This window comes from Mytilus californianus, unplaced genomic scaffold (genome assembly GCF_021869535.1).
Source record: "Mytilus californianus isolate M0D057914Y unplaced genomic scaffold, xbMytCali1.0.p SCAF_3, whole genome shotgun sequence".
Taxonomy (NCBI): Eukaryota; Metazoa; Mollusca; class Bivalvia; order Mytilida; family Mytilidae; genus Mytilus; species Mytilus californianus.
In genome coordinates this window covers 23,527,141-23,541,806 of record NW_026262679.1, presented here as the reverse complement: position 1 = coordinate 23,541,806, position 14,666 = coordinate 23,527,141, and the positions used below count along the sequence as shown (strand labels likewise).

Sequence of the window (14,666 nt, the reverse complement as noted above, 5' to 3'; positions counted from 1 at the left end):
TCTGGAAGTTACAAAAATGCTTATTTTTGGCCCCTTTTTGGCCCCTAATTCCTTAACTATTGGTACCATAACCCCCAAAATCAATCCCAACCTTCCTTTTGTGGTATTGAACCTTATGGTAAAATTTCATAGAGATCCATTCACTTAAACTAAAGTTACAGTGCGAAAACTAATGTGTCTTCGGACGACGACGAAGCCGGACGACGACGACGACGCCAACGTCATACCAATATACAACCGCAAAATTTTTTGGCGGTCGTATACAAACTATGGAGTTATTAAATGTATGCAAAGTATTAAATTATCAAAGACCTTACTGTGTGAAAAAAGGGATTATTTACCACGAGGAGCCACATCACGAAAGGATTTTCAGAGTGTGCTAATTTACGGAAAAATGAATCACACTTCGTACCCCGAAAATTTAACCACATATGTGAAAATGTCTCAGCTTCGAAATGAGCCATCATGCACATCCAAGTTTACGATATGAACTGTGCTACAGAGGAAAACGTTACCATTACTGCCTATGGAAAATCAATTACGCATATTGCCCCAAATATAGTTGACCTATTGCTTATAGTATCTAAGAAACAAAAATAACCAGGAAAACTGAACATTGACCAATGAACCATGAAAATGAGGTGAAGTTCAGATAATACCTACCAGACAGACATATATACACCTTACAATCATTCCATACACCAAATATAGTTGACCTATTGCTTAAAGTTTAAGAAAAATAGACCAAAAAACAAAACTTAACATTAAGCAATGAACCATGAAAATGAGGTCAAGGTCAATTCAAACCTGCCAGACTAACATGTACATCGTAAAATATTTCCATACACTAAATATAGTTGACCTATTGCATACAGTATTAGAAAAACTGACCAAAACACAAAAACTTAACATTGAGCAATGAACTAGAAAATGAGGTCAAGTTCAAATAAAACCTGCCAGACTGACATGTACATCGTAAAATATTTCCAAACACCAAATATAGTTGACCTATTTCATACAGTATTAGAAAAACAGACCAATACACAAAAACTTCACATTGAGCAATGAACCGTGAAAATGAGGTCAAGGTCAGATGACACCTGCCAGTTGTACTTGCACACCTTGCATTCATTACATACACCAAATATAGTAGACCTATTGCTTATATTATCTGAGATAGTGACTTGACCACGAAAATATAACCTTGTTCACTGATCCATGAAATGAGGTCGAGGTCAAGTGAAAACTGTCTGAAAGGCATGAGGACCTTGCAAGCTACGCACATACCAAATATAGTTATCCTATTACTCATAATAAGAGAGAATTAACATAACAAAAATTCTTAACTTTTTTTTCAAGTAGTCACTGAACCATGAAAATGAGGTCAAGGAAAAAAATGGACATATGACAGGCGAATATAAGGCATCTATATACAAAGTATGAAGCATCCAGGTCTTCTACCTTCTGAAATATTGAGCTTTTAAGAAGTTAGTTAACGCTGCCGCCGCTGGATCACTATCCCTATGTCAAGCTTTCTGTAACAGAAGTCGCAGGCTCAACAAAAATGACCAATTTGAAAATGAATTAAGGAAATTTTTTCAATTAATAATAACCATAAATAAATTGCACATGTTGATATATTTTGTACTTGTAAACATGATCATTGAGTAAAACAAAAAAAAATAATGTTTCACTTGTACTTCATTTCACATTACAATGTAATGATTAAGAACAAGCAACTTTTTGTAATTGTTATTTCTGGTTTTCCCATGTTGCTTTCATTTTTAAACTACATATTAAAATTAAGTATATGAAGTATATTGGAATTTATCTACCAGAAACATGATGAAATTTGTGCTAAATGATTGCATTTTTTTTTTTTTTATCAAAATCAATACTATAAATAACCACACATAATCAGGCCATGATGTAAATATAAACTGCTTCGCTGAGCGCAGCTGAATACACCCGCAGAGGTCCAACCCTGAACAGTTGGGGCAAAAATGGACACAATATTCAAGCTTGATAAAGGTCTGAATTTGGATTGTAATTAAATATTTGACATATTATAGGTTTCTGAATAAATGTAGTCAAAGAACTTGAAATTGGTTATATGTATGAATTGAATTTATATTCAATTAAAGATTTCTTGCTGTTGTGCAATACACTATGCTGTTGCCCAATACTTAGTAAATCTGTTGTCAGACTATAAACAAATAAAATTTATAAAATTCTAAAGTGAGCTTACATCAATAGATATAATCAATTCACCAAAGTTTCATAAGAATTGCTGAAAGCATTTTTGAGTTATTGTCTGAAAACTGGAAAATCCCCCCTTTTTTAATGAATAAAACCCCGTAACTCGGAAATGTAAAATCTAAAATTTATAAAATTCTAAAGGGAGCTTACATCAATAAATATCAACAATTCATGAAAGTTTCATGAGAACTGTTGAAAGCATTTTAGAGTTATTGTCCGAAAACTGGATAATCCCCCTTTTTTTTATGAATAAAACCCCTAACTTGGAAACGTAAAATCTAAAATTTATAAAAATCAAAAGGGAGCTCATGTCAATAGATATTAACAATTAACCAAAATTTCTTTCAAGTTGGTGAAAGCATTCTTGAGTTATTGTCCGAAAACTGGAAAATCCCCCTTTTTTTAATGAATAAAACCCCATAACTCAGAAACGTAAAATCTAAAATTTATAAAAAACGAAAGGGAGCTCATGTCAATAGATATAAAGAATTCATCAAAGTTTTATGCAAATTAATTAAAGCGTTTTTGAGTTAATGTCCGACATGTTGGTGACGGACGGACAGACGGACAGAGGTATACCATAATACGTCCCAAAACGGGCGTATAAAAAAATTATAAAGAAGCAATTTTCCTTTATCCTTTTAATTTTTGATTTACTTGACAAATTTTGATAAAACTCAGTGGCTAAAAATTCTAAAGTCTGAGGCCCAGGAGTTGCCCCTTATAGAGTTTGGACTCAATGCCGTATTTTTTTATACCAGCAATAATGCATTAACCAAGTGAACAACACTGTCAAATCTCTGCCATTTTCACTAAGTCATATACTGTCCTGTATTGCATCACAAATGACAGAAATACAGATGTGTATGCACCCTTTGTTACCATGCCGGGGACGGGTAGTTTTAACATGGAGTTTAAAAATGATTCTGTATGGAAATGAAAAAAAATTGTTGTTTTTCTTTTAAAAAAATAAAAGAAATGGTTTGTCCCAGGGAGATGAATGGTAGGTACCTTAAGAAACCTGTTCTATTGATTTGGAGAACTTTGAGAGTTCTAAAAATGTCATGATCACACAGGCTTAAACAGCGTAACAATAGGCGAAACAAGGATTTTCAAAATGATTGATTGATTGATTGTTGATTGCATGACATCCAGTAGCAAATATTTCATGCATGATCAGGACAAGAACAAATTCACAATAAGTACAATAGTTAGGTCCTTTAATAGAGGCTGTCTGACTGATTAAATGGTTCATCGAACCTTTTTCAATTTTAATAGTTTTGATATAAATGTATGTTGAAATCATTAAAAAACAATACTTATGTTTTAACATAATAAATGTGGTAATTTAAGAGATCAATTATCCATTACATTTGTGACTTAATTAACAATGAATACATTCCAATTTTACCTATTTTATTAAACAAGAATACATTTTGTATAGTATTAGCTTGGGACAAAATCGTAAGTAAACATAATTTGTTAATGTGTGTAAAAAACTACAATGAACAGTTGTAAGCTGATCAAATTTTATGATTCATTTGTTTGTTTCATTGTTACCTAATTTTGAGTGAACTTAATTGTGAAAATGCAAATCATAGACATCCAAGGCTTGATCATAAAAATATTTCAAACCAAAATGCTGATCCAAAAATTATAAAGTGCAAACTTAATGTGTACTGGTCATTCCAGTACCATGCAGACAGAACTATACAGAAAGTTTAAGGAGAATGTGTTTTACATTACCATACACAGTCATAAAGTACTGCAGAAATTTCTTTGATTGATAGATTGCTGATTGTGAAAATATGTCATCCATGTTCAGGATGAGAACAAATTAATTCAATAGGCAGATCCTGCAATAGGGATCAACTGACATGAAGGGTCAGACATTTGGAATGCTACTGGTAAATGAGGGTATATTTGATAGGGACAGAAATTATAAAATAAATGGGGAATGTGTCCATGGGACACAGATGATGCCCTCGCTTGTATATAACATTATAAAGGGACATAACTCAACTGTAAAATTGACACTACCCAAATTTGTACTTGATCTGAGTTTTGTGGTAATAAGCATTGTTTATAGGTTTCATAACATTTAGTTGAGGCAAACTTAAGTTAGAAAATGGAAACGAAAATTTCAGCAGTTTTTCCATTTGTAAAGGGGCATAACTCTAGAACGGTAAAAGTGACACCACCAAATTCCGAACATGATCTTTTTTGTGGTAATTGGCATTGTGCATAAGTTTCATAACATTGGGTTGAGGCCAACTAAAGTTAGAGAATGGAAACCAATTCTATGACGTACGGATGTACAGACGGACAAGGGTAAAACTTAATGCGTAGCGGAGGGGGCATAAAAAGAAGATTTGATATGATCGCCAATGAGACAACTCTCTACAAGAGACCAACTGACACAGAAATTAACAACTTTAGGTCACTGTACAGCCTTCAACAATGAACGAAGCCCATACCGCATAGTCAGCTGTAAAAGACTCCAAAATGACAAATGTAATACAATTCAAACCAGAAAACTAACAGCCTAATTTAAGTACAATTTAATGTAATTTAAGCCTTGCAAACAGGCCACAATTTAAAGGACCCTGCAATTGGTTGCTGCATTGGGTTATAAATGTGCAAAGAGTGTAACACTTTCTCTACATGAGGCATTAGATTGAATGTCCCCATTCTGACCAGTCATGGTTGCTAATTCATACATCCCACACAGCCAAAAGGACAACTATTTAAAAGTCTATTTTTGCAAGTATTTAACTGCAGGTCGGAAAAAGACCAAACATGAGCATATTTCTTCACCCAAGTAAATAATAATCAGAATAACATGATTTCAAGTGCAGGAAAGACATATTGTAATGAATTTCATAAAGCATATACAACTAAATAAAAGTTCATTTATCTACTTTCATATTCAGTTTTTTTGTTTACTGTGGAGATGAGGTCATATCCTCAGAATTACTAACCATCTGGATGAACAAAAAAATAAGTTTGTATAGCTTTTATTGTAAAAAAATCTTCAGAAACATTTTGTGTTGACAATAAAAAAAAAAGTAGTTTAAAACAGGGACTTTCTTTACTAAATTTTATAGAAAGTCCCTGTTTAAAACAAGGAGAAAACGAAAGTAGATGAATGAACTTTTATTTAGTTACAATTATGATTTTGGATAGCTTCTATGTAAATTAAATCTTCAGAAATATTTTGTTTTAAAAACATTCCTGTCGCTTTAAGAAAAAAAACATAACTTTTTGGTTAGTGCGCGAAACCAGGAGAAAACGAAAGTAAAATTTTTAGTTTGACGAAAAGGTAAAATCATTTATTATCTAAATATTTTTGCGTTGGAAACTGATGTATTATGTTTAACCATATGTGTTTATATATATGTTTCCAGTAAATTACATGGTTATGTCCTAATTTACCTTTATAAATGACCGTAAAAACCTTCCTACTTAAGGCTTTCTAGCTATTGTGCGAACTGCTGAATATTGAGCATGCGTACTAAACTTTTTACTTTCGTTCTTGGAAAAGTTGGTAATTTTCAGTAAACCAAGGATAAAAAACTAAAAGTAAACTCTTGTTTTACATTTAATTCTTTAACTAGGTTGGACGACGATGCTACGATGTGATGTATGGATAATATATTACAAAAAAGTCCAAAATATATAAAAGTTCCACTAAATAAAATTTCACGGAAACAGGTTGCCCTCCAGGTATTGTTTTAAAATTAAAATATTTTATTCATTTCCGGGCGGTGTTTTGATTTTTTAAAAAAGTTCTTGTGGGGATCTTATTATTTATGAATTGATTGCGAAGGAAGTATATCTCTAATACTTATCAGACAAAAATATTCGTATGTAAGTTGCAATTGATCGTTTTTGTTTGGACCGTTTTGTTTAAGTCAGTTTCTATCTTTTCTTATCACCATGAATCGGCATGATCACTTTGAACTACACTAATATTCACTAAACCAAGGATCAGACTAGATCTTGCTATACAAATCCTTGACTAAACTACATATAACTAAAGTCAGTGAAGGATCTGTAGACTATACCGTATACAGTAGTTATAAAATCAAATCAAATCAAATATATTATTATTCCAATCAGGGTCCCACAGGGGGCATTTACAATTAACAAAATTATGATAGTATAAGCAACAAACATGAGACATTGTACAGTATATAACGTGACAGATATTATAATAGACAATGAAAATAGCATTAATAACAAAAATACATTAAAAGTACTCTTTAGTATTTTTTTTCCCTTCCTTCCTTATCCTGTATATATGATGTATAGCACAAATTCAAATCAAATTCAATATTTATTGTCTAAATTTTAAATGCGCATCCAAAAAGTGGCAAAATAAGCAACTTTTTGATGGTGGCCGTGTATTGGTAGAAGTAGAAGTATGTCCAGCAGTGTAAAAATAAAAAAATAAATAAAAAAAATATTAATAATAAAGTTTGAACAAACTTAAATTATTATCTATAAAGATGGAAATTTGTTCATCTGCAGGAATGAATGCGCATGTGTGAAAGAAAATGTCGTATATTTTTTCGCTCTTACAATTTTGAATTTCAAAATGGATTATGATGTGTTTATATGTGATTTTTTGACAAACTTTTAAGTACATTTTGGTGGAAATATTATAGATATTCTATATGAGTCCCCAGAAAAGTGATAAAACAAAAAGGAAGAGAAAGAAATCAAACGGACAGAACACAAGTGGTGAGAAACCAAATAAACAACGACATCCGAATAGTGCTCACACTGATAGAAATAGTGTAAACAAAAGTAAGAATTTAAAATCTACTGACAATCCAATTAAACCTGATTTAAACATGTCAATACCAAATACTCCTGTTTATGAATCTCCAATGGTCGAACATAATAGACAATACCAGCAATTTCCTAACATGCAGAACCCAAACTTCTTACAAGCCTCACCAACATCATCAACCCTAGGTTTCTATCCTGGAACTCCACAAAATACATACATGCAGCCAATAATGCACTCGACTATGAATCCAACTGTTGTAGATAGCGGAGGGAAACTTGATCATTTAACCAAAAAAATAGACATGATATGTGAGAAATTATCAAACATTGATAAACTTGCTGAAAAACTAAATAAATTTGATAAATCTGTAACAAGTATGGTTAAAAGTGTCGAGAGTATCAATAAAAGAGTCGACGAGGTTGAAAAAAGTTTGAACTTTATAAACACAGAATTTGAATACAACAAAAAAGATGTCCGGGAAGTTAAAAACAGCTTGTCTGAGATTCGCTCCGAAAACATAGAAGCAACCGAAACTATTGCCAGACTCCAAAATGATCTCGAAGATCTCAATGAAAGACAACTAGATCTACAAACTAGGTCGATGCGGGAAAATTTGATTTTTACGGGTATCCCAATGTATGACAAAATTGAACAGTCGGAAGACACTGAGAAAATTATCCAAAATTTTATGACATCGGAATTAAAAATGGCAACCTTACCGGAGTTTCATCGAGCTCATCGTTTCGGACAAGAATACACGGAAAAAAATCCTGACGGGTCAGTTAAATTTATTACTAAACCAATAGTATGTAGATTCGTAAATTTCAAGCAGCGAGAACTCGTACGGAAAGCGGCTAGTGAATTAAAGGGCACAAAATACGGCATAAATGAACAGTTTCCAAAAGAGATAAACGACCGTCGGAAGGCTCTGTGGCCCCACTTCCAAGAGGCACGTCGTCAAAGGAAAAAGGCTTTCTTCAAAAGAGACCGCTTATTCATTGAAGGGAATGAATTTTCACCAAAAGACACCACTAAAGAAATGGACACTAACGATAGACAGACACGTTCACGCCACCAACAAAACGAACAAGGTGCTCGACCGAGAGAATTCAACCAGCCGAAATATTCACGATCCCGTGGAGGACCCCGAAAAGGCCAGCACTAGGTATACCGTGGAGGATTAAACAGTACCGTTAGAAGTGACCAATGTAATAAAACTAGCGACCTTCACTCGTGTTCATTACCTGTAAATAAAGATATTGATGTTAACAATAAAACTATTGAAATCCTTTCATTAAATGTTTGTGGTATTAAAACCAAACTTTTATATCCTGAATTTAAATCATTTTTAGATAAACATGACATTGTTTGTTTAACAGAAACAAAACTAGATGATGTAGATGAAATAGATTGTGAAAACTTTATTTTTCATTATAAAAACAGAAAGAAGCTTGCGAATCACAAATCTGGTGGTATTGCTTTGGGTTGTAAAAAATATTTAGACAAATATATTAAATATATTCAGTCAGATTGCCAGTTTGTACTTTGATTTAGTATAGACAAAAAAGTTTTAGATTTGCCAAAAGATGCAATTTTTGGAATTACATACATCCCACCTGTAAATTCTTTATATACATCCGAAGATGCATTTACTGAAATTGAATTTGAACTGCAAAATTTTTGTAATAAAACAAACTACATTATTATGCTTGGCGATTATAATAGTCGCACGGGAAATTTGTCTGATTTTTATGACACTGATCCAGATCATTCATTTGAAAATAATTTCACAGATTATGTTGAATTTAGTGATGTTGGTATTTTAGATGAACTTGGTATACCAAGACTTCGAAATAGTATAGATAATGTAGTAAATGGATATGGAAGAAAGTGTATTGACTTTTGTAAAAATAACAAAATGTTTATACTTAATGGTAGAATGGAAAAAAACAGAACAGGTAACCCAACTAGTAGAAATTCTAGCGTTATTGATTATGTGTTGAGTTCTTCTCACTTTCTATACAAAATTTGTAAATTTGAAGTGTTACAGTTTTGTAAACTTTTTTCGGATGTACATTATCCATTGTCTTTACAATTGTATACTAATGATGAAACAAAAGACAACTTGTTAACCAAAACATTTTGCTGTGGTAATGAAAAAGTTAATAAGTGGAAAAATCAAAAAAGTAATGACTATAAGAATAATATAGATAGAGATAAAGTTGATGATATATGTAATAGATTGTCTGCATATGTAAATGATGTAAATAATGTTACTAAATATGATGTGAATAACATTGTTACTGATATTTGTGATACTTTAACCGAGTCTGCTAAGGCAACATTCGGAACTTCAACATTTAATAAAACTACGTTTAAGTGCTCAAAGAACCAGTTTAATAAAGAATGGTATAATAAGGACTGTAAAAAAGCCCAACGAGAATTTAGAAAATCTCAGAGGTTATACAAACATTATGGGTCGAACATTTTTAAAGTAAGACTCAGACAGAGTGAATTACACTATAAAAAAGTTATGGATGTAAATATAAAAAAATATAATACTGAAATGAGTAAAAAGATGAAGGAATTAAAAACAAAGAATCCAAAAGAATTTTGGAAATTGTTCAATAGAGGTAGAACAAGAGAGAAAAGCAATATTTCACTGCAAAATTTATTTGATTTTTTCAAGGACTTAAACAAAAATAAGTTCGAAAATGAGTTTTTGATAGAGAACGATATAAATTCTGACACGGTGAATGAAAATTTGAATTGCCCAATTACACGGGAGGAAATTATGAAAGCCGTGAAAAAGGCTAAAAATAATAAATCACCGGGTGAAGACCAAGTGATTAATGAATATATTTCTTCTTCTCTTGATTGTATGGTTGATATTTATGTACATTTGTTTAATATTGTATTTGATACGGGAATCTTGCCTGAGGCTTGGCTTATTGGAAACGTAATACCTATTTTCAAAAACAAGGGGAGCAAATTGGACGCCAAAAATTATAGGCCTATTACACTTTTGTCTTGTCTAGGGAAAGTTTTCACGTCTATTCTTAACGATAGACTTGGTGATTTTATTGAAAATTATAATATCCTAAATGAAAACCAAGCAGGTTTCCGGCAAGGTTATTCCACAACGGATCATATTTTTTCATTATATGCTTTATTTGAATTACTACGGATGAAAAAGAAAAAACTCTTTTGTGTATTTGTCGATTTTGAAAAAGCTTTTGATTTTATACATCGAAATTCATTATTTTCTAAACTGATATTGAACCATGTAAACGGAAAATTTCTAAGAATTATTAAAAACATGTATGATGATGTCAAATCTAGAATTGTTCATAATTCAGAAGTCTCTGATATCTTTGCCTGTGAAACAGGCGTTAGACAAGGAGAAAATCTTTCTCCTCTGCTTTTTTCACTATATCTAAATGATCTACAAGAATTTTTAGAAAATTCTAATATTGATGGAATTCAGTCTGTTACACTTGATATTGAGAACGAACTTTTTGTATATTTTAAAATTTTTCTATTATTGTATGCAGATGATACAATACTACTTGCGGAATCTAGCCATGACTTACAATGTATGTTGGATAAATTTTCAGAGTATTGTAAAGAGTGGAAACTAAAAATTAACATCAATAAAACGAAACTTATGGTATTTTCAAGAGGTAGAATACCTCGAAACTTGATATTTAATATAGATGGAAATGAAATTGAGATAGTCAGTAGCTATAAATATCTTGGTATCATATTTTCTAGAAGTGGCTCATTTCTTTCCACCAGAAAGTATCTACGTGACCAGGCGATTAAAGCAATGTATGCTGTAATTAAAAAATCCAGACTTAATAATTTGTCGATCGAGTGCCAACTAGATATGTTTGATAAGGCTATTGTTCCTATATTAACATATGGGTGCGAAATATGGGGATTCGAAAATTTAGATATTCTTGAGAGAGTTCATTTGCGTTTTTGCAAGCATATATTACGTCTAAAAAATTCAACCCCAAATTTTATGGTGTATGGTGAGCTGGGAAGATACCCTATTTCAGTTACCGTCAAGTCACGCATGATTAGTTTCTGGTGTCGCTTACAAGAAGGAAAAGAGCGCAAAATATCATGTTTATTATATAATCTGTTATATGTTAATCTCAATAATTATGGTTATGAAAATAAATGGTTATCTTATATAAAGAACATTTTTAATGACTGTGGAATGTCTAATGTATGGCAAAGTCATTATGTATTTCAGAAACGCTGGGTTGTATTAAGTGTTCAGCAAAGATTAAGAGACCAGTTCACTCAAGAATGGTCATCAGAAATGAACAATTCGCCAAAGGGTTTATGTTATAGATTGTATAAAAATGTTTTTAAATTTGAACACTATTTGTCAGTGCTACCATTCAATTTATTAATAACCTTATGTAAATTTAGATGTGGAAATCACCGTTTGCCAATTGAGACGGGAAGGTGGCACAACATACCAAGATCTGATAGATTGTGTCACCTTTGCGACTCAGTTGACATCGGTGACGAATACCATTATATTATGTCTTGTAATTTTTTCAAAGACGATAGAAACAAATATTTACCGCAATACTGTAAATCTAATGTAAATGTTATAAAATTTAAACAAGTATACTCAAATCGAAACTGTGTTGAACTTGAGAAACTCTGTAGATTTATTAAATGTATTTCAGTGAAAGTCTATCCTCCTGGTTAAAACAACTATTGTATATTAATTTATCTTTTGTCCAAATATATATTTATAATATTAATTAACAATATTCTGTATTTCACACATGCTATATTCAATATTTGTTATTATTGTAATATTTCTTCTCTGTAACTATGTATTTGGTTTATGAGAATAAAGATCATTCATTCGCAGGAGACACCAAGGGCAGACTTGGGGTCAATTACATTGGAATGTAATTAATTAAATTACACATTACATTGCAAAATGTTCAATTACACTAATTACACATTACACAGTTTTTGAAATAAAATTAATTAAATTACAATTACTTTACTAAACATGCTAAAGTAATTAATTAGTCTGATTTATTGCCATTTGTTTTTACAGCTGATAATTTTCATTTCTATAATTCCTTTGTGTATACTAATTTGACAAAATGATTGTGTGCAGTGATTTAAAATTCTAAATGAACTGTCTAAGAAAGATTTACACATTTGTTAAACCATACATACATGTATTGATGGTATGTATATACATGTACATGTTATCAATCTATTTAGATAAAGATCTTTCTTAAAAACTGAACAACACCAATATTCTCACATTTTTTTAAGTTATAAGACTATTTAGCAAACATTTCTGTATGTCAAATAAATTAATATTTATATTAACACAATCTCTATCATTAACACCATAAAAGTACATGTAATTGAAATGTAATTCAAAAGTAATTTAGCATTACATGCTTTTTTCAGTGTAATTAATTAAATTACCATTACATGTAATTAAAAAAATGCTCAATTACACATTACATTCAATTACATAGAAAATTGTAATGCATTACACTTAACTACCATTACATTTTCAATTACCCCATCCCTGACCAAGGGACGGTGCTCTAGGATATACTGTTGATTGCGATAGGCAATAACTGCAATCCTCCCCGTGTCAGAGGCAGATGAACAAAATAAATAGAGAAACTGAATCTGGTCAATTAACAAATAATTTTTTTTTTTTTTAAATAACAATTGCTAATTATGCGAAACCTGTCATATAAATCTGCTATTTGCAGTGTTTAACCAGGAATATACACAACTCTTTTAATATAGTTAATTAAGTTCTCACAAGACAGCAGCCATAGCAATTTCTCTTGGGAATTAAAGTTAATGAAATTGTGACATGATTCCGAAATAATGTGATATAAATGGTGTCTGTCTTCGTTATATTTTGTGCAATAAAAGAGAAAATGAACTTCATCTTCAATATTACCAGAGTTACATTGCTGACATAGTCTAAGGTGTGGAGGAGTACCCTGGTATCGTCCTATTTCAATCTGCAGATGGTGAGATGACACCCTAAATTTTGTTAATGATCTAAGTTCAATATTGGACATGATATTTAGATATTTTCGAAACCATAATTATTCTTAAATTTTACATAAGTGCGGAGCTTCCCTTCTGAATTTCTTGGTCAGTTGATCCTTCCAAATTTTTATGCATGGCTCTTTCAATGTTTTCCTGATGGTATTTTTTGAAATATTTTTCCCATCATTTAGATTTGCAAACCCAGGAAGAGTTTTTAAAATTTGTTGGAGAGAGCCATACCATGACGATTTATGCTGAGAAAATAAAGTTTTTGAATGCTGGTATGCATCTTGTAATAAAGGAAATGAGTCTAAATTTTCTAGTCTAAGCCAATAATTCAAAATAGATTTGACTTAGTCAAAGTACAGTGGAAACAGACCAAGTTCAGATAAGGCTGCAAAATTTGTGTTTTTTTTGTGCACACCCAGAATAAATTTACAAAATTTACTGTGTAGCTTTTCACAAGTTAAATTCGTATAAATTTTATCTAATGTTTACTGGTTTCCAGATCTAAATTTTGCCATAAAGGGATTAAATGAGCTCCAAATTTCACTTCCATAAAGAAGAATAGGCTTAATAGTATGATCAAAAACATGTATACCAGTTTTTAAACTAGGATTTAGAGATAATAAATCTTTTCTAAGTTTAAAATATGCTTTTAAAGCTTTCTTGTATAATTCATTCTGAGCAAAGGAGAATGTACCTGAAGCACTAAAATACACACCTAGATATTTACAATGTTGTACACATTCTATATCATATTCTTTGTATTTAAATTTGAGGCGGATATGTCTGCCTGCCTTGTTGAAAATCACAATTTTTGTTTTATTTGGGTTGAGAGTAAGACACCAATCTTGACAATATTTTCCCATAATATCAAGTTTTGATTGAAGACCAGTAGCTGTAGTAGATAGTAAAATGATATCATCGGCATACATCAGACAATGGATAGATCGCCCATTTGTATTTACAGGGTCTAGAGATTTTTCCAAATAGTTGGAAAGGTCATTGATGAAAACCTTAAACAGGTTAGGACTTATCTCCCTGTTTAACTCCAAGCTGTATAGGGAAGAAATCAGTAATGCTGTTCTTAATTTGAATGCAGGATTTGCTTACCACATACATTTGCCTAATGATATTGTAAAATAATGTGCCTACACCAATTTTTAAAAGCTTAATTTTCAATCCGGTGTGAATAACAGTGTCAAAAGCCTTTTGAAAGTCAACAAAGCAGGCATACACCCTACCGTCTTTTGAATTACAATATTCATCTATAATACATTTCAAAATAAATAAATGATCACAAGTTCTAGCCTTGTAAAACCTATCTGACACTCATGTATGATATTGTGTTTATCCATAAATACATCAAGCCTATTATTTAACACATTGTTGAATAATTTTCCTATGGCACTAGTTACTGCAATACCCCTGTAATTATTTGGATCAGATATATCGTTAGATTTATGTACTGGTGTAATATACCCAAGAGCCCAAGCACAGGGATAATTACCACTTGACAGACAAGCATTAA

At 31.4% G+C, this 14,666-nt stretch overlaps 2 protein-coding genes across 7 annotated transcripts in view; one reads left to right on the top strand and one right to left on the bottom strand.

Moving 5' to 3' along the window:
- LOC127734140 (protein mono-ADP-ribosyltransferase PARP14-like) overlaps positions 1 to 5,758 on the bottom strand; it is a 65,699-nt gene extending 59,941 nt beyond the window's left edge. For all 3 annotated transcript variants that reach the window (XM_052243821.1, XM_052243823.1, XM_052243822.1), the window contains exon 1: positions 5,695 to 5,758. The gene's annotated coding sequence lies outside the window, so the exon portion shown is untranslated. The remainder of the gene's footprint in view (positions 1 to 5,694) is intronic.
- A 35-nt stretch (positions 5,759 to 5,793) lies between these two features.
- Positions 5,794 to 14,666, top strand: part of LOC127734159 (mitotic checkpoint protein BUB3-like) — a 30,419-nt gene continuing 21,546 nt past the window's right edge. Inside the window, exon 1 of one of the 4 annotated variants that reach the window (XM_052243877.1) lies at positions 5,794 to 5,841. The gene's annotated coding sequence lies outside the window, so the exon portion shown is untranslated. Of the gene's footprint in view, positions 5,842 to 5,879; positions 5,986 to 6,010; positions 6,130 to 14,666 lie in introns of those variants that run through there. The other 3 variants (XM_052243875.1, XM_052243876.1, XM_052243878.1) reach the window with 3 other exon arrangements.